Source organism: Chlorocebus sabaeus, chromosome 3 (genome assembly GCF_047675955.1).
Source record: "Chlorocebus sabaeus isolate Y175 chromosome 3, mChlSab1.0.hap1, whole genome shotgun sequence".
NCBI lineage: Eukaryota > Metazoa > Chordata > Mammalia > Primates > Cercopithecidae > Chlorocebus > Chlorocebus sabaeus.
This window is the reverse complement of record NC_132906.1, coordinates 28,250,346-28,270,974: the sequence shown is the minus strand read 5'-3', so window position 1 is coordinate 28,270,974 and position 20,629 is coordinate 28,250,346.

The following is a 20,629-nucleotide window of genomic DNA, read 5'->3' as shown; positions in this document are numbered from 1 at the left end:
GAGTTTGTAAATTTTAGCTTAGTCTACACAGATTTTTATGTCAATTTGTTTATATTTTTATTAATGTCATTTCTGGAAGTGTGAAAATGTTAATGTTCGACAAGCAACATTAAAAATAGATTTGAAACATTTATATAGAGAGAGGTACACATTTATTTACTGTTCAGGTGCTGAAGATTGTCACTGAATAAAAAAGATATATCCCAGCCCCCGTGGAGCTTGCTAATCTTGTGGGTAGAGGAGTGAGTGATGGAATGAATGGACAGAAAATCTGGTAGGTACTGTATTTGGTATGGCAGAGAGTGACCAAAGTTCTGTGGAGAAAATAAGGCAGGGAAAGTGGGAATGATGTGATAAAAGTGTTTGTAAGGCAGAAGAGAGAGATTTTTAAATAGTATGGTCAGGAAATACCCTACAGAGATGTCATTTGAACAAAGACCTAGAAATAATAAGGGAACAAACCCATGTAGGTACCTGGGAGAAGACCCTTCTGAGCAGAGGAAATAACAAACACAGAGACCCTGAGGCTGAAGTATTTTGTGTGTGTACATGGAACAGCAAAGAGGCGCATGTGGCTGTGATCAAATGTAAGCAGAAAGAATAGTAGCTAATAGGATCAGAGAGTTGATAGGGGCCATACCTTATAGCTGTTTAAGCTTTTAGCTTGAGCTACAGATTCGGTTTTTCATACTTTGAGTAAGAGTCTCGCTCTGTTGCCCAGGCTAGAGTGCAGTGGTGCAATCTCAGCTCACTGCAACCTCCGCCTCCTGGGTCCAAGCAATTCTCCTGCATCAGCCCCCCGAGTAGCTGGGATTACAGGCACCCATCATCATTCCTGGCCAATTTTTTTGTATTTTTAGTAGAGACGGGATTTCACCATATTGGCCAGGTTGGTCTCTCAAACTCCTGACCTCGTGATTCGCCCACCTCGGCCTTCCAAAGTGCTGGAATTACATGCGTGAACCACCATGCCCGGCCCAGTTTTTCATACTTCTTTAAGACAATCTTGACAGGTGTATGTGCCTTATCCTATTTGACATCTGCAGATAGGACAGAATATTTTTATGACTCTGATTTGAGACCCCCCCCCACCATCAGGCCACTTAGAATACAAACAGAAAGCCAGGTGCGGTGGCTCAAGCCTGTAATCCCAGCACTTTGGGAGGCCGAGACGGGTGGATCACGAGGTCAGGAGATCAAGACCATCCTGGCTAACATGGTGAAACCCCGTCTCTACCAAAAAAAAAAAAATACAAAAAACTAGCCGGGCGAGGTGGCGGGTGCCTGTAGTCCAAGCTACTCGGGAGGCTGAGGCAGAAGAATGGCATGAACCTGGGAGGCAGAGCTTGCAGTGAGCTGAGGTCTGGCCACTGCACTCCAGCCTGGGCAACACAGCAAGACTCCGTCACAAAAAAAAAAAAAAATACAAACAATGTTTAAATGGGTGGTTAATAGGTATATGTGTGATGATCAGGACTGCAAATTTTGCATTGATGGCTTTGAAATTGTTTTCTGCGTGATCAATTTAGGTGGATCCAAAACTAATGACCCCAAGAAACACACTGAATTTGCTCATGTTTGTCATATACCCAAATGAACCACAGTGTCTTTGATTCCTTCATCCTTGAAATTTCTACTATAATTAAGTACTTCGTTGTTTTTCACTTATTAGCAGCATTTTAACTAGGTCTTTGCCTCTAGTTGTTTTGGTGGTGGTGGTTATTTGTTTTTTGTTTTTGTTTTTTTGAGATGGAGTCTTGCTCGGTTGCTCAAGCTGGAGTGCAGTGGCACTATCTCAGCTCACCGCAACCTCCACTTCCTGGGTTCAAGCAATTTTCCTGCCTCAGCCTCCTGCATAGCTGGGATTACAGGCATCTGCCACCACGCCCAGCTAATTTTTGTATTTTTAGTAGAGACAGGATTTCACTATGTTAGCCAGGCTGGTCTTAAACTCCTGACGTCGTAATCCACCCACTTCAGCCTCCCAAAGTGCTGGGATTACAGGCGTGAGCCACCACGCCTGGTCACCTCTAGCTGTTTTAAACTAACAATTTCATCTTCTATATAGTATATACTACTATTTTAATCTTCCTAATTTTTTTTCCCTATAGTATAAAATTTAAATTCCTAACTTTGATATGTTGTGGTCTTGTCCCAACATTTTCTATGTTATTTAATTTTTCTTCAAATTAACTAGTTCTAATCCATTTTTCTTTCTCTTTGCCTTTATTTATGCCATTTAATCACTCCAGTTCTCCCCCAACTAATGCCTGTACATTTTTTTTTTTTTTTGATAAGGCAGAATTTCTCATGTGCACTGTTTCTTGACCTTAACAGTCTAACATTAACCATCCTTCCTGTGGTATGACCTGAGGTATATAACACTTCTATCATTGTTTCTCATTTATTCATTTAGGTTAACCTTTTAAATGTATTAGCAATATGGAAAAAAAAAAAAGTGAAATTTAAGAAACTTCAGAACAGTAGCCTAAACATCAGGTCCTGAGGTTCAGATATTAATTTTATACTGACAAGTTATATAGTTGACTTTTTAAATTCTTCAAATGGTTATGTATGAACCAGTTATGTTATATCCGTAAGATTTATGAACATTAAAAGAATAATTATCTCAGTTTTCCAATACTGTAAAAGCAGTTAACAGATCCACTTTTTAAAGAAGTAATCCATGTGTGTGTTATAGTATTGTTTATAAAGCATTCAGTAATAAAAGGCTGATTAAATAACATGTTCAGTAGGATACTGTGCAGTTATTTAAAATATCAAGTGAATATTTAATGAGCTAAAAAGTTGTTCATTATTGAATAAGTAAAAGATCATCAAATAGTTGAATAGATTCACCAGAATAATTCATATGCTAAACTGTTTTGCTGGTTTACTCTGGGTGAGAGATAAATCTTATTGGGGCAAGAGGGATCTTCTTGATTATAAATAAGCATGTATGATTTTTGTGATGGGCAAAGTGTTTTTTGAAAAGGAGAGAGAGAAATCCTTGAAAAATAAAAGTGATTATTTGAAGCAACCTTACCTCCACATATTTACTTTGGAAATCTATAAAAGGGATTCCTACTGTGTTCAGGAACTTTAGACATGATAATGAATTAACTGTCATGGAAGAAAACTTTCAAAATCAGATAAGTTTAAAATCAGCTTCAGAGGAACAGCTTGCTCTTAAGTTCTCAAAGCAATATTGAAAAGGAATTCAAGAATTACTTCTTGAGTTTGTGGTTGAGAGATTTCACTGTCCTTTCCCCACTCTTCAAGCCCCCCAGATCTCGAGAAAAGGTAAGTGTAAGAAAAGGGGTATTTAAATCTCTTTTAATTTGAAACTGTATTAGTAAACAAACTAGAGAAATACAAATCTGGTTTATTTTATACTGATAAAGATTTGATAATGCAATGAAACTTTCATATCTAAAAATTTAGCATTTTTCTGTTAAGTTTAATTTTTCTTATAAATTAAAATAAAGTACTATATAGACATAGAAACCTCAGGAAGAGCAAAAAAATTTTATTTAAAAATCATTTTTATCATCCAAAGTCAGTTGTTATTAGCCTTATATATACCCTTCTAGTTGGATATTTTGATTAGTGAATTTATTTCTTAATCCAATTCATTACTGGGCCAGGGACTAGAAAGATTATATTTACCTCTAGAGAAGAGGTTTAGTGCTATGCTTCTGGCTCAGAAATATTTTCCTTAAATTTGAATTTTATCTAAAAATTACCAACTTTATATCTATTCCATAGTATTGTAATGTAAAAATGCCTAAGATTAGAATTTTTCCTCAAGATCGAGGATACAGGAAGATGCATCTTGTTTACTCTGGCTTCCTCCTTTACCATATCCACATGTCATCCCCAAGGATACCTTTTCATAGTGGAAAAAAAAATTTTGAGGCAAGGGAGGTCATGAAGTATTCTGACCAGGAGGGTAAGAAAAATAACTTCTGAAATACGTGTACTGGTCAGAATTTGCTTAAAGAGAGAAATCTGGCCGTGGTGGCTCACGCCTATAATCCCAGCACTTTAGGAGGCTGAGGCCAGCAGATCACCAGAGTTCAAGAGTTCAAGACCAGCCTCGGCAACATGGCAACACCCCATCTCTACTACAAAAATTAGCCAGGTGTGGTGGTGCATGCCTGCAGTCCCAGCTACATGGTGGGGGGCTGAGGCAGGAGAATTGCTTGAACCTGGGAAGTGAAGGTTGCAGTGGGCCAAGGTGGCACCACTGCACTCCAGCCTGGGTGACAGAGCAAGACCCTGCCTCAAAAAAAAAAAAAAAAAAAAAAAAAGACCTGTACATCAAATTATGAGTTTGTTTCTTCTTTTGTACCTCAATAGTTACATTTATCAAAAAGCTGAGCTGTTATAAAATTGTGGAATTCACATTGGATATTCAAAAAACATTTCTTACTATTAATGATAGCCAATAGTTACGGACATTTCATTTTAAACATATGGTTATAAAATGTAAACGTGACACAAATAAACAATAAATGTTTGGCCTATCTAGTATAATACGTTTTTCTCAGAATGTGACCCATTTATGATGTAAGCGAAAATGATATGTCTTAATCCATTTGTCTCACACACTAATTTTATAATTTAAAAGAGCAATAGTAGTTTCATTCAGAAAGGCCAAGTTTAAGGCCAGGCACAGTGGCTCACACCTGTAGTCCCAGCATTTTGGATCACGAGGTCAGGAGTTCAAGATCAGCCTGGCCAAGATGGCGAAACCCCGACTCTACTAAAAATACAAAAATGGCAGGCGCATGTAATCCCAGCTACTCAGCAGGCTGAGACAGGAGAATCGCTTGAACCCGGGGAGTGGAGGGTGCAGTAAGGCGAGATCCTGCCCCTGCACACCAGCCTGGACAACAGAGTGAGACTCCATCTAAAAAAAAATGTTTAGAACCAGAGAAACAGCTGGGCTAACAGAATAAACTACATTATTTTGGAGGTCTAAAAGTCTGGCTAATTTGGAGGAGGGGTGTTTGTTGCCATAACAGGCCTATGGTTCAGATTTGAAGTCAAACCCTCTGTTACGCCACTTTTGTCAGCATTTTAATGAGTGCTGGGCAAAAGCGAAACTCCGTCTCAAAAAAAGACAAAATGACTCAGATAGTTAAGCTGTTATGCCATTTTTGAATTAATGATTTTTAGATGTGTTTAGATACCTCCAAAACCCGAGGAATTTGGAGCTTTTCCTTTTTGTTTGGGTTTTGAGTTTTTCTTTTCTTTTTTTTTTTTTTTTTTTTTTTTGCGGCAGGTTCTTGCTGTATTGGCAGTGCAGTGGCACAATCATGGCTTACTACAGCCTCGATCTCCCAGGCTCAAGTGATTTTCCCCACCCAGCCTCCTGAGTAGTTGGAACTACAGGCATGCACCACCACACCCGGCTAATTTTTTAAATTTTTTGTTAGTAATGTGGTCTCACTTCGTCGCCCAGGCATGTCTACTTCGGGGTTCAAGCAGTCCTCCCGCCTCAACCTCCCAAAGTGCTGATATCACAGCATTAGCCACCATGCCTGGCCTGAATTTGGAGCTTTAAGAATTGATAACTTGTTTTTCTAGAAAGTTCTACATAGGTATAACCTCAGGAAAAATTTGTAATGATTTTAAAATACTCCTTATATTCTATTAAGAAACCAAGTCCCTTTGATGTTTCTTTTCAATAATGCCAGATGGTCTTGGTTTCTGTATACTCAAGTTGGAGAATTTAATTTGGAGTTTATAGGTAAAGGTTCAGCAAATTTCAAAGCTAGCATGCAAATTATTTATTTGGGTTAAACTGCTATTGGCTGATAAACATTTGTTTACCCAGACCATTGTTAATTGGCAGTCTTGGTATGTAGCTCGTATCAGGCCACATGTAGAGTATGTAGATGAATGTGAACCAACTAGAGTGGATTCAGAGAATGGAAACTATATGAGGTGTTTGAATGTCGTGAGGAGTGGCTAGAGGTACTGAGAAGCCTGCTTGAAAAAGGAAAAAAAAATATCTTGAGACTTGTTCTTTATTGTACAAGAGGGCAAAACTGGGCAAATCAAGTTTCAGGGAGGCAAATACTCCAAAGCAAGGGTTTTCTACTAATAGTGGATGTGTACATTATAGAAATGACTGCCTTACAGGACCTTAAAATTGGTAAAATAGGAAAAACACTGTTAGTCAAGATAATAAGGCATCTTTTGAAGTGAAACAAATCACCATATCAGCTTGAACAAATCCTAGCTTTAAAAATGTAAGGCAGAGCCGCGCACTGTGGCTCTCACCTGTAATACCAGTATTTTGGGAGGCCGAGGTGGGTGGATCAGGAGGTCAGGATTTTGAGACCAGCTTGACCAAGATGGTGAAACTCCGTCTCTACTAAAGATAAAAAAAAAAACAGGTGGGCGTGGTGGCGCGCACCTGTAATCCCAGCTACTCAGCAGGCTGAGACAGGAGAATCACTTGGACCCGGGAGGCAGAGGTTGCAGTGAGCCGTGATCGTGCGGCTGCACTCCAGCCCGGGCGACAGAGTGAGACTCCATCTCAAAAAAAAAAAAAAAAAAAAAAAAAAAAAAAAAAAAATTGTAAGGCATTACTGCTAACAAAAGATGATTTTTGACTAAAGGAAATGGTAAGAAAGTTGGATTTTGTTTAAATTTTAGAATAGTTTTTACTAGAAATAAGCAGAGTTTTAACAGAACTGACAGTATTGAGACCTATAAAACAAAAATATTGGCCAGGCACACAGGATCACGCCTGTAATCCCAGCACTTTGAGAGGCTGAGGCGGGCAGATCATTTGAGGTCAGGAGTTCGAGATCAGCCTGACCAACATAGTGAAACCTTGTCTCTACTAAAAATACAAAAAATTAGCCGGGTGTGGTGGCTCATGCCTGTAATCTCAGGTACTTAGGAGGCTGAGACAGGAAAATAGCTTGAACCCGGGAGGCGGAGGTTGCAGTGAGCAGAGATCGCTCCACTGCACTCCAGCCTGGGTGACAGAGCGAGACTTCGTCTCAAGTATATATATAATGAAAATACTAGGGCTAGGGACATAATTTTTAAATATCTCTAAAAGTTTTTATAAGTTGGCGCTTGTCTTCAAGAAGAAGATTTCTTGGAGGCAGTAGGAAACCCAGTATAGAATTGGATTATTAAGTAGTCATTTCCATCTTAAGACCATAAAAGCAAATAAAGGTGAAGAATCTGGATAAACTGGAAGGAATCAATTCCACAAGGATATATAATCATAAACTTTTGATTTGGGGAGAATTGAGTTAATAATATCAAAAGAGGATTTTTTGATATTTATATTCTAGGACGCTTAGACATTAGTGAGACTACAGAGCCATAGCTTAGGTTTAGAAATACTACCCTTGGAATTCTTTTTCTGTAGTTAAATAGGAATTTAGCTTCAATTAGAGGTGTGTGTGTGCGTATATGTGTGTGTGTGTGTTTCCCACTACCAGGCACATGCTAAGTTATTGATTAAAAGGAGTGTTCCCAGTAAGTCAGTCTTACTCTGAAATTGACAGTGGGTCAGTTGATGCTGGCATTATGTATGCAGAAAATACTCATTCTGTACTGTCTTTGCCAGTCTTTTGAACCTAAATTATTGTTGAGAGTTGATTAAACAATATCACTTGGTTGAAAAGATTGTTTTTAGTGCATCCTTTAATGCAGGCTCTTCAGTTTTCAAGTACTTTTTAGACTACCTTGGTTCTCTTCCAAATTATAAGATTATGGATATGAGAAAGAATTGTAAATGAACATCAGCCCTGACACATTTGTTAATATTTATTTGCCCCTCTGGAAAATAGGCCAGTAAATTTTTATTATTTTATGTGATTATTACAGTGAAAAGGACCCAAACCATCAAATAAAAACATTTTAATACCTACCTGAAAGGGTTGTTGATTTTTCTAAAGCGTATATGGAAAACTCAAAGTTTATGTGCTATTATTAGCGGTAGAAATAGAACTGCTAACACATTTAGTATTTATCCTTTGCCAGCAACTTTCACATTTATAAGCCCATTTAGTCCTCACAACCACCCTCTGAGAGAGGTCCATTGTTATCCATATGTTATAGGTAAGGAAACCAAGTCACAGAAAAATAGCATGCCTCATGTCACATAACCAGCAAGCCAGGGAGTCCAGATTCAAGCTCAGATGCTTTGACTTTGAAGTTGATGCTTTTAGGAATTATATCTACAGCTTCTATCCTATAACCAGTAAGAGGCAGAGGAGACAAAACTACATAAATAAATGCTCAAGATGATAGTGATGCCTTCCTTTTAGGTAGTACTTTTAGTTTCCACAGTGCTTTTAGTCTTACTTTATTGTCTTGTTTAATGCTGATGTCTTGTTTAATGCTAGTTTAATGCTTCTTTTATGCCCAGGTCTTCACACATTGTACTGACTGCTTCCATTGAAATAGAAATCAGAGATAGTATGATAGGCTTTTGCGAACTTGTTTTAGAGGGAAAAAAATATTAGAGACGAATAACACTGACATTTTTACAACTTATTTTTTGTAATGTCTTAAAGATAAGTTTGTATGTGAAAATACTAAGTACAAGTTATCTTCTCATATTCTCTGTTGGTCCCACCACCAGGGAGTCATGCAATGAGAAATATATTTGAGTAACATTGGAGATGAGGTGTATATGTGTTCATGTCATGTGTGTATTTGTGATACATGGATGTACATACAGACAAATGAATTTAATAGAGTCCTTAATGTAATGGCATAGTTCCCTGAGAAAACTACCTTCACCCTACTGTCCAGAGTAAGTCTACACGATGTACAGGTCATACTTGGTTGTTTTTAAAGTAAAGCACCAGGCCAGGCACCGTGGCTCACACCTGTAATCCCAGCACTTTGGGAGTCTGAGGTGGGTGGATCACCTGAGGTTAGGAGTTTGAGACCAGCCTGACCAACATGGTGAAATCTTGTCTCTACTAAAAATAAAAAAATTAGCCGGGCATGGTGGTGTGTGCCTGTAATCCCAGCTACTGAGGAGGCTGACGCGGGAGAATCGCTTGAACTGGGGAGGTAGACATTGCAGTGAGCCAAGATCATGCCACCACACTCCAGCCTGGGCAACAGAGTGGGACTCTGTCTAAAAAATATGTATATTTAAAAAAAAAAAAAAAAAAAAATATATATATATATATATATATATGCACCAAATGTCAGTTAAGGACACTGTCCCTCTTTGGATGCTTACCAAAATCTAGAAGAGAAAATACACCTTTTGCAACTAAAAGGCTGCAAACTAAATAATCCAAATTCTAGACATACAATTTTCTTAATATTTCATGTCAATTTAAAGATTTGGACTTATGGCAAGGCTTAATAACAATCACTAATTTCATTCTACCTCTTGTAGAGCAATCATGGTAGTGTAGCAAATTCCTATTCATCCTTCATTTTCTTAGGTATTACGTCAGAAGGGCAACCCCACCTCCCATACATACACTTGTGTTAAAAATTAATAACTGCCGGCTGGGCACAGTGGCTCACGCCTGTAATCCCAGCACTTTGGGAGGCCAAGGCAGGAGAATCACCTAAGGTCAGGAGTTCAAGACCAGCCTGGCCAACCTGGTGAAACCCTGTACCTACTAAAAAATACAAAAATTAGCCAGGCACGGAGGTGCATGCCTGTAATCTCAGCTACTTGGGAGGCTGAAGCACAAGAATCACTTGAACCCAGGAGGCGGTTCTTGCAGTGAGCTGAAACCATGCCGTGGCACTTCACCCTGGGCAACAAGAGCAAAAGTCCATCTCAAAAAAAAAACAAACAAACTGCCTTTTCTCTACTATCACGCTTAAAACAGTCTCATTATTGCTTATGTTAAATCATCACATTATTTACATGCTTCTATATTTCCCTGCTATTAGCCTGTAAGGCTACCAGGCTTGAGCCCAGAGACTCTCTTATTGAACTCAGGTCATTTGGTGACTAGTATAGTAAATAGAGCTGGTTACCTCATATTCAGTAATATGTTAATTCTCTGATTAAAAAACACATTGATACCAATATTGGTATGGGTACTCAGAAATTATATTTTCAGTAGAATTCTCCCGGCCTCAATTAGATCAAATTTATAGATCATCAACATCACAGTTTCATTAAAGGATCAGAGAGGAAAAAAATGAGAAGCATGAAATGGTACTTGCCAAGTACAATAATGTAGTTTCGCATCTAAGATAAGTCTTTGTAAGGGCTCTATTTCTCATTGAGATAATGTGTCAGCAGAGGAATAAATTTTACGCTGCTTTTATACCTCTTTGGTAACAAGGACAAGAGAAACCTTGACAATATATCTGACGTAAATCTTAAGTCTCTTAGCAGACTAAACTGGATTCCCAGATGTTCTTTCTGAGATGTTGCAAGAAAGCACTACAGAGGTCAGGAAATCCAGTTAGTTTTGCTACTAACTCAAGATACAGGATTTTTTAAAGTATTAAGTTGTAATACTTTCTAAAAGCATTTAATTGCTGTTTTATTCATTTCATCATTCATCTGGTTGACCCTGTGGTTTCTCTACAGTTTATTCTTTAAGACAACTTCAAAATCCAAGGCAACCTTGCTTAGGCTGATGAATTCAAATTAGCTTGTATGTTAGAATCCAGTAAGAACAGGAGTTAATAACTTCCTCATTCTACCTCATTAAGAAACTATTTCATTTGTATCTGTCCCGCCTGAATTGTAAGGCGTGACCCCTTTTCCTAGCATTGCATTTGTGTTTTTCCCAGCATCTGAATTCTACCTGCCCACCCAGACCCACAGTACTGTGCCTCTGGATCTTGCCTACCTAAATCCATATCTTTCAAATGCTTTGCCCTGAAATCATCTGGGTTTTGGACTACACTGGAAAATCGTCTGGCTTCTGGACGACTTTGTATAGGGACCCAAGTATATTTCCAAATTAGGCCTTCCATGGAGAGAACTCCTTTTTTAAAAAGTAGTTGAGAATTCCCTTTTCGTTTATTTTGATTTTTTTTTTTTTTTTTTTTTTTTTTTTTTTTGAGACAGAGTCTTGCTCTGTCACTCAGGCTGGAGTGCAGTGGCCTGACCTTGGCTCGCTGCAATCTCCGCCTCCCGGGTTATTCGATTCTCCTGCGTCAGCCTCCTGAGTAGCTGAGATTACAGGCACACACCACTATGCCCAGCTAATTTTTGTACTTTTAGTAGAGATGGGTTTTGCCATGTTGGCCAGGCTGGCCTCGAGCTCCTGACCTCGTGATCCACCCGCCTCAGCCTCCCGAAGTGCTGGGATTACAGACATGAGACACTGCCCAGCCTAGTATTATAATCTTTTATATAAAATTGTGCTGCTTAATTTTCATTTTAATGTATTAATTTAGAATGTATAATTTTACAATTTGTGGTATCTATTTTAACTAAATAATTTTCTTCCATATATAAAGAAAACATTAAAATGAAAATGTCTGACACAGTAGATAATATCTGTTTGAATTAATAATGATTTAATCTGACTTATTTAGCATGGCAGTTTTAAAAGATAAATCAGACTTTTAAGAATCCTATTTCCAATAAACAAAATCTTAGGGCCTTCTCTGTTTTTCAAACTATTTACTTTTCATATTCAGTATTTTTGTATTTAGTTTCTCTCAGTTGAAAAGATAAAAGTTCTCATACAAATTATAAAGTCAATTTTTTGGATTAAATAATCCTTTTTATAATCTTTCAATTATCTTACTTGCTCTTATGGGGGAAAATGCTTTAACAGGCATGTCTAAAGAAATAACTTAGGATTCATTGAAGAATTCATACAAGAATTAAGAATAATATGCAAAATGAAGTAAAATTATAAATTAGAAGTGAAAACATTCATTAAATTAATTTGATGATTCCTATGTTGAGAATCTATAAGTTATTTTCTGCATTGTCCTCATTTTTAAAGTCTCAAACAATGGTCAGTTATGTGTGTACAGCTATTCATTCATCCAATATGTCTCTGTTCAGAGGCACTTGCCTCTGTTACTAGTCTCTTCAGTGTCATCGGGATGCATTTTATTAAGATGATAATTGAGCATGTACAAGAAGCTAAAGCTTACCCACAGGTTTAGAAGGCCATGACATGAATCAGAATAAAAGATTATAATATGTTATAATAAAATTCATGTTCGTGAATATTGTGATAAAGAAGTATTTAGGTAGCTTGGTAACTTTGCCAGAGAAATGACAGTGTAAACAGAAGCTTAAACTCTTCCTGTCCCAGAAAAGTTAATTGTGGTCATATTCAAATACTTGAAAATTGGCTCTGCCATTGCTTAGTTGAAAGACCTTAAGTTATTGTCTTTCTCCAAGCCTTTAAATTTTAAATAAGATATTGAACTTCGCTTTATCTTGTCCCAGATTTTTATAATCCTAGAAGAGAGTCAGCCTTCAATATATTCCTTTTTGAAATATTTAGTACACTGGTGTATTACTTAAAACAGCAGATGGGAAAAATTAAATATAATCTCATAGATTTATGTGGAAAATTCAGTATCATCTTAGAATTCTGAAAATTGTGTTTAACTTTACCATTATAGAAATTATGTTAGATTTCATTACTCTTACCCTTTGTCAGATCGACACTTTGACTGTGTGAGACATGATTAACAAAAAGGAAAACTACCCCCACTGGAAGTTGTTAAAGGAAAGGCAATGTAAATGAAAAAAAAGAAAAAGAATTTCTAAAAGTTTTATCAGACAAAAATTTAATTGAATCAATGGGGCAATCTGGAGTTCTGGATGATTCTGTTAACTGAAGTTTACAATCATTTTATTTTTATTCATTTATTTACTTATTTATTTTGAGACAGTCTCACATTGTTACCAGGCTGGAATGCAGTGGTGCGATCTCAGCTTACTGCAACCTCTGCCTCCTGGGATCAAGCGATTCTCATGCCTCAGCTTCCTGAGTAGCTGGGATTACATGCATGCGCCACCACACCAAGCTAATTTGTTTGTTTGTTTGTTTGTTTGTTTGAGACGGAGTCTTGCTCTGTCGCCCAGGCTGGACTGCAGTGGTGTGATCTTGGCTCACTGCAAGCTCCGTCTCCTGGGTTCATGCCATTCTCCTGCCTCAGCCTCCCAAGTAGCTGGGACTACAGGCATCTGCCACCACACTCGGCTAATTTTTTGTATTTTTAGTAGAGACTAGGTTTCACTGTGTTAGCCAGGATGGTCTCGATCTCCTGACCTTGTGATCTGCCCGCCTCAGCCTCCCAAAGTGCTGGGATTACGGGCGTGAGCCATCGCGCCCGGCTGTTTTTTTGGTATTTTTATAGAGATGGAGTTTCACCATGTTGGCCAGGCTGGTCTTGAACTCCTGACCTCAGGTGACCCGCCTGCCTCAGCCCTCCAAAGTGCTGGGATTACAGGCATCAGCCACTGCACCTGGCCTAGTTTTTAAAAAATTTTTATTTAACACCTATAAAGCTTCTGGAGTATAATTACTTTAAACCTTGTTTGAATATTTTCCAAAACGTTAATAAAAATGGCACTATTTCAATATATTTTCTTGCCTTAATAAAGTGTATGCTGAACATCATTACATTTTATAAATAAACATGTACCTTATTATCAAGTCTTATGTAATACAGTAATGTCTCCCATTTTCCACGTATTTAGTCACAGTCAACCGAAGTCTGGAAATATTAAATGGAAGAACTCCAGAAATAAACAATGCTTAAGTTTTAAATTGTGTGTCATTGTGAGTAGCATGATGAAATCTTGCACCATCTTGCCTAGGACAGCAGTCATCTCTTTGTCCATTGGAGCTATGCTGTAGACACTATCTGCCTGTTGGTTACTTAGTAGCCATCATGGTTATCAGATTCACTATTCCAGGATCACAGTACTTGTGTTCAAGTAATCCTTATTTAATTCATAATGGCCCCAAGCCGCAAGAGTAGTGATGCCTGCATTTTTTTTTAATTGTTTTATTTTAGTATTATTCTTGTTAATCTTACTGTGCCTAATTTACAAATAAAACTTTATCATATATATGTATAGGAAAGCACATAGCATATATATATAAAGTTTCATACTATCCACAGTTTCAGGCATTCACTGGTGGTCTTGGAAGGTATCTCCTGTGGATAAGGGTGAACTACTACTGTAATGTAGGTATAGAGGTTTTAAAAATTGTGCTGAATGTGTTTTAAATCAAGGATGTTTGATCGCAATTTTTCCTAAGATTGACTTTTTTTTTTTTTTGGAAGTAGAGTGCTAGTGACTAATGCAAGTTAACTAAAGCTTCAACTTGAATAATCTTCACTTCCTTTAAGCAAAATTTCACTTCACTCCAAACTGAACAAAATTACGTTGTATTTATGATTTCACTACACATTTGAAAGATGCACACTCCAAAGGATTCAAATTACAAACCTTTTCCATTATAGGCCTAGTAGTTGTTAGCAGGCTATGTATTTGTAAATCTCTACTACTGCCAGAAATTGTTTGGTTCAGAGGGGATTGGGTTATCAAGAATGACTGCTGCTTTTGTTCATGGCTGTGTTGTGTATAAGTGATAGAGTTGGACAGTTTTATTCATATGCAAATCTTTTTTTTTTTTTTTTTGAGATGGAGTCTTGTTCTGTCACTCAGGCTGGAGTGCAGTGGCACTATCTCGGCTCACTGCAAGCTCCGCCTCCTGGGTTCACGCCATTCTCCTGCCTCAGCCTCCTGAGTAGCTGGGACTACAGGCGCCCGCCACCTCGCCCGGCTAATTTTTTTTTTCTATTTTTAGTAGAGACGGGGTTTCACCGTGTTAGCCAGGATGGTCTCGATCTCCTGACCTTGTGATCCGCCTGCCTCAGCTTCCCAAAGTGCTGGGATTACAGGCGTGAGCCACCACGCCCAGCCGCAAATCTACTTTTTAATAGCATGATGATCTGAGGTGATAATTTGAGGTTTCAAGTTCTGAAAAGAAGAATGAATATAGTTTTATTTAATCTAAAATAGTTATTGTTAAAATACTACTTTTAAATGCCTTAAGCGTTTTCTGTTTGCATTTTTAAAGTGACATTATCTTTATTATTAAGGGCCTATTCTAGGCCCAGTACTTCACTATAGTCTATAAAAGATGGTCCCTGTCAGCAAAGAACTGTAACCTATATGGGAGTATTATGCTAACATACAAGAAACAAGCAGAGAATAATGGAATGTAAACTCTGGCTTGCTAACTTAAGTGTGGTAGAAGCTTGAAGGAAATGTGGACTTAAACTTATCAGAGAAGACTTATAAGAGGATATGAAAGGCAAGATGGGCTGAAAAAGTGGTTAAGATTGATTATGTGAAACGAAGGAATGATAACTTGCAAGTGCAGAAAACAACATGAACCAAGACATGATGAAGTAGCAAGGAGTAAAGTATATACAGTAGAATGAAGGCAAAGAGTAGGTACTAGGGAATTGAGTAGGGAAATGAGTATAACCATGTTTGAGATTGTTTTCCTTCCTTTGCATAAGGTACCCTCATTTCTAATCAAAGAAAACAAGGGTAGTCAGATTGCCTGCAGTCCTTCGAGAGCCATGGTGTGTTGCTTTGAAGAAAAAAAAAAAAAAAAAAAAAACTTGTAGGAAATACTGGAAGGAAACCTAGGCATAAATAAGTTTACCCTAAATAATTGGGGGTCTGTGGCTTTTAACTCAGCAAATCAGGTGAGAAATCTTGAGAGGAAAGGGTTAACTAGGCAAAATGCTATATCTAGGATATTTTTTGCCTTAAGTAAGATTGACTTTACCACTATGAGAGTAATTGTGAATGAATACCATAATACTGTTGTTAAGCCAAAGAGAAATAATACTTTTTCAAACCTCACTCAGATTTTCATACGAGCCTTAGCTCAAGTTATTTACTCCTAGAATGTCCTTTCCCTCATCTTCAATTGTCTAAAACTTAAGCTGTTTAAGCCCTACATGAAATTTTTCCAGTTCACTTTTCCTCCTCAGCCAAAAATACCATTTCTCTCATTTAAACTTCCATACCTGACTTAGAACAAATACATGCTGTCTCATGGGAAGGGGCCATCTTATTCTTTATTGTATATTCTGCAAGTCTAGCCTAGTGTCTTAAACATAGTGGGTGTAAAATAAGTGACCATTGATTGCTGAAAATCAGCAGTAATACCTTTATGGTAAAGTGGTAGAAAGGCTGCATACCTGCTAAATACAGAAATATGCAGGTTATTTTCTGATAATTTAGGAGTGCTCTCTACCTTTTACTACTTCACTGATCAAAGCTCTTCTCATTCTATGTCAGCTATTAACATTCATTCCTCAGGTCTCAGGTACCTTAAAATGTCTTTTTTTTTCCCCCCCCCCCCCCCAGCAAAACCAGAAACATGTGGGTAGGGGTATGAATAATCAGGCCTGTGAAATTTTGATATCCTTTTGGGGGTCATTAGTGATCCAGTTGATCATTTCTAAACTTTCCAATGAAGTGTGAAATTCTATAAAGTTTAACTGTTGTTTTTTGGCCTTTATTTGTGTATCTCTGAGGAGATAGGACGTGGTGGTAGAATAAAGAATCCTTACATTTAAAAATACTTTTCAAGAAACACCATTACCATAATCACAGAAACAAAAGCATTGAGGATCTGCTATAATTCTTTAAGGTAGCTCTAAAATTAATGGAATGTTTTTGAATGCCTAAACTTACTGGAGCCACCTTATTGAGTGATATAGGCTTTCTCATAAACTTTCTTGGACAATTTTATAGGAGACCAAATGCCTTTCCTCCTCCTCCCAGCTCTGCCCTTCAAAAAGAAACCAAGTCACACCAAAACTTTCAAAAAAATCTAAGAAGGCAAAGAAAGTTGTGCATCAAATAAGTACCATTTGTTTACTGCTATGACATTTAAATCATTTATAATAAGGATATATTTTTATGTACCCTTACACAGCATTTATATAAAATTTATAGGACATTTCTATCTGTTTTCCAGAACCCAATGTATAAATTACATTGATTGAAAAGCCTGTTGCTGTTGGTTTTGGTTTGGCTTTGAGGGTGGTTGACATATTTGTTATATTTACCTTTTAACCAAAAGTCAAGAATTCAACCAGCAATTAAATAATAATTCCTGTGGTAAAGCACTTTCCCTTCTGTATTGATTTTCTTTATGACCTGTTTTCCAGGTGTAAATTTTGATACCACCATTGCCGCCCTCCCCTCAAAAAAGGTGAGACCTGACTAAACTACTGGTACTTAGACCATGTGCAGAAGGAACTGAAAATGGAAACAGAAACACGTCTGTACAGAGCAGAGTGTCAGACAATAGTGCACTTTAGTAGAGGGCAATAAATGCCACATGAGATGATCACCTCAGCAGAAAACTGTAAGTAACGGGGACTTGCAGGAGAATTGAACAGTTGTTTCTGCTGACTCAGTAAAAATGTCTTCATTTTATAATTTGTGGCCTGCATGCTTGTAAATTAAGATGCATTGAGTTGTCAAGTAATGGACTTGTCTGGTTTGTAGGTAGGAATTTAAGCCAAAATTGAATGCAACATTCCCCCAAAAGTAACCTGGGATCTGTGCCATAAAGCCTAAGGCAAAGGTTACATGAATTTGGATTACTAGGTTAGAACTAGGCTATTGAGCCTTTGCCTAGAAAACCAATTAGAGGATTTTAGTCTTGATATAGCAGGGAATAGGGAGGCATTATAGCCTATTGATTTGTTTGGAATTAAATGTGGCAATACTATATATAGAAATGTCTAAGAAATAAAGTATGGTAGCAAGGAAACTGGGCATGTGACTATTGTAGTAATCTAGGGGTGAAGAAAACCTGAACAGCAATAGTGGCATGAGAATGGAGGTGAAAGAATAAATTTAAGATATTTCAAAGGAAAAAATTGTTGAATATCATGATGGGTTGGATAAAAGGGAGGTGTAAAAGATTATACATTTTCTGTAATGGAAGACAATGGAGTTATCACTGAAAGAAAGGAGATAGTTAAGAAACTAGTTTAAGGCTGGGTGCGGTGGCTCATGCCTGTAATCTTAACACTTGGGGAAGCAGAGGTGGGTGAATCACTTGAGGTCAGGAGTTCAAGACCAGCCTGGCCAACATGGTGAAACCCCACCTCTACTAAAAATACAAAAATCAGTCAGACGTGGTGGCTCATGCCTGTAATCCCAGCTACTCAGGAGACTGAGGCAGGAGAATCGCTTGAACCTGGGCAGTGGAGACTGCAGTGAGGCAAGATCATGCCACTGCACTCAAGCCTGGGTGATAGAGTGACTCTGTCAAAAAAAGAAAAGAAAAGAAACTAGTTTAAGAGGGGGAAAATGTGTTCCATTTCTGCAATATATTTAAGATGATATTTAGACATTAAGCTTGAAATGTCTTCATTTAAGGTTGCTGGATATACAGAACTGGAATTCTATGTAAAAGTCAGGCTGGAGACGTAAATTTGGCAGTTACATAAGGCTGATAAGGGTAGAAAAGCTCACTGAAGCTCTTTAAGAAGGACAGTGGGTCCCTTTTAAAAAAATATATGAACACACATTTATGTAAATAAACTATCATTAGGTATGTAATCTTAAACATTTCTAGAATTGAATAAGAACTCTCCCTTTTTTCCTTAGAGGGTCGTATCTCAAGCCCGTGCCTGTTAGAAAACCCCTACACTTACATCAGTTATGAGAGTCAATGACTGAAATGTGTTAATACTCTTGAACCTTTCCTTCTCTTAATAAAACCAAGATCTTTCCCAGTTTTAGGCTAAGGGAATGAAATTGAGAACTTAAAGTCAAATAATTCAGTCAGTTAAAACTTTATAAAATTGACATGGCTTTAATTTCTCAAATGGAAAGTAAGTAATTGAATTGGGGGAAGTGTGCTAGTCTCCAGTTTCAAGAAACAGTACAGCACAAAGACCTGGCATTCTAGCTGAAGAGCTGTAATAATAAACAGAAATTTGAAAACCAGGAAGACAAGTTTTCCAAGAGTGCAACTGTGGCATTTCAAAGGAGATTTAACAAGAAATTCCGGAAGATGGCCAAAAATAGGTTTAGATAATTGAGATTCTCTATTTGAATACTTGTTTTTGATGGAGAAACACACTTAAGAGGAAATGAAGGTTCTGTCTAAGATCTGAAACTTTTTCTCACCCTAAAGCAGGTTTGCTTCTGAAGAAAACTATTAGCAAAAAAAAAAAAAAAAAAAAATCAAATAGGAATTCAGTGCTGCTTAGATTGTAGGAGTTTAAAAAGTGACCAACGCAACCTTTTTAGAAAATTAATTGAAAGCAAATATTTTTGTTTTCTAGGAGCAAAACCTTGTTTTCTAGGATTCCTATTCGTAAAATTAAAGTATCACTCTGTTTATCCAGTTATTACTTGCCATGAAAAATAGCCTTCCAGCATCAGACAGAAATATGATGTTACTCTACATCTTTAATTGTTTTTTATTCCAGTCATAAAACAGCTTCTGAAATTGATTTTTAATATGGTCTATTTTAATGATATGTAAGGAAACATAAAATGTTAATCTGTGTTTTCAAATTAGCCTTGTAAAACCTCAGTAATATGTCTTCTGGATATATCAGGATCTTTTGGACCATTTTACCTTAATTCTTGAACCACTTGATTAATCCAAATTCAGTAAACTTATGACCTCAAATTGAGTTACCCAGAACTAGGAATATTTCTGTATTTCATCCTACTTACATCTGATTTACATGCCTGGTCTGCTAACTTCTCCTTTCTTTTCATGACTCCTAAGTTATGGAGGTAAGTGAAGATTTACTATCAATTATAGTCATGTGACACTCATTTTGAACTTATATTCTCTTAGTTTTTTTAATTGCTAAGCATTCTGGTAGCATTACATTATTCTTAGTAAATTAAGTATATCCCAATTTTAACTGGACTATTTTACTATGCTTAAACATACAATTTTGTGTAATTTGCAACAAGTTTATATCCCTATATACATCTATATTTTCATCTCCTTTCCATATGGCATTATGCAAGTAAACTTCTTTTTTTCTTTTTTTTTTAATGGAGTCTCATTTCTTCGCTCAGGCTGGAGGGCAATGGTGTAATCTCAGCTTACTGCAACCTCTGCCTCCCAGATTCAAGCAATTCTCCTGCCTCAGCCTCCCCAGTAGCTGAAATTACAGGTGCCTCCCACCACACCCGGCTAATTTTTGTATTTTTAGTAGAGACGGGGTTTCACCATGTTGGTCAGGTTGGTCTCGAACTCCTGACCTCAAGTGATCCGCCCACCTTGGCCTCCCAAAGTGCTGGGATTACAGGCGCAAGCCACTGCACCTGGCCCCAAGTAAACTTCTAATTGAAAATACTCTGGGGTACTTTCTGTAATCTGTAACTTGAGTCAACTCTTTCAGATTGTATTATTTAAATTATCCTCATCCGTCTTTGAATCTACTATAAATCTTGTTTTTCCAAGCATCTATTTACTAAGACTGTAGTTTACAAATGTTTCAGTTCAGCTCACTTGAGCTTGTTAGATGCCCAGCACGGTGGGGGAGTATGAAGACCACTATAGCACAGTCTCAGTCTTCATCTTAAAATAACTCATGGAACCTTAAACATTGCAGCCAGATTTCCTCAGAGGTC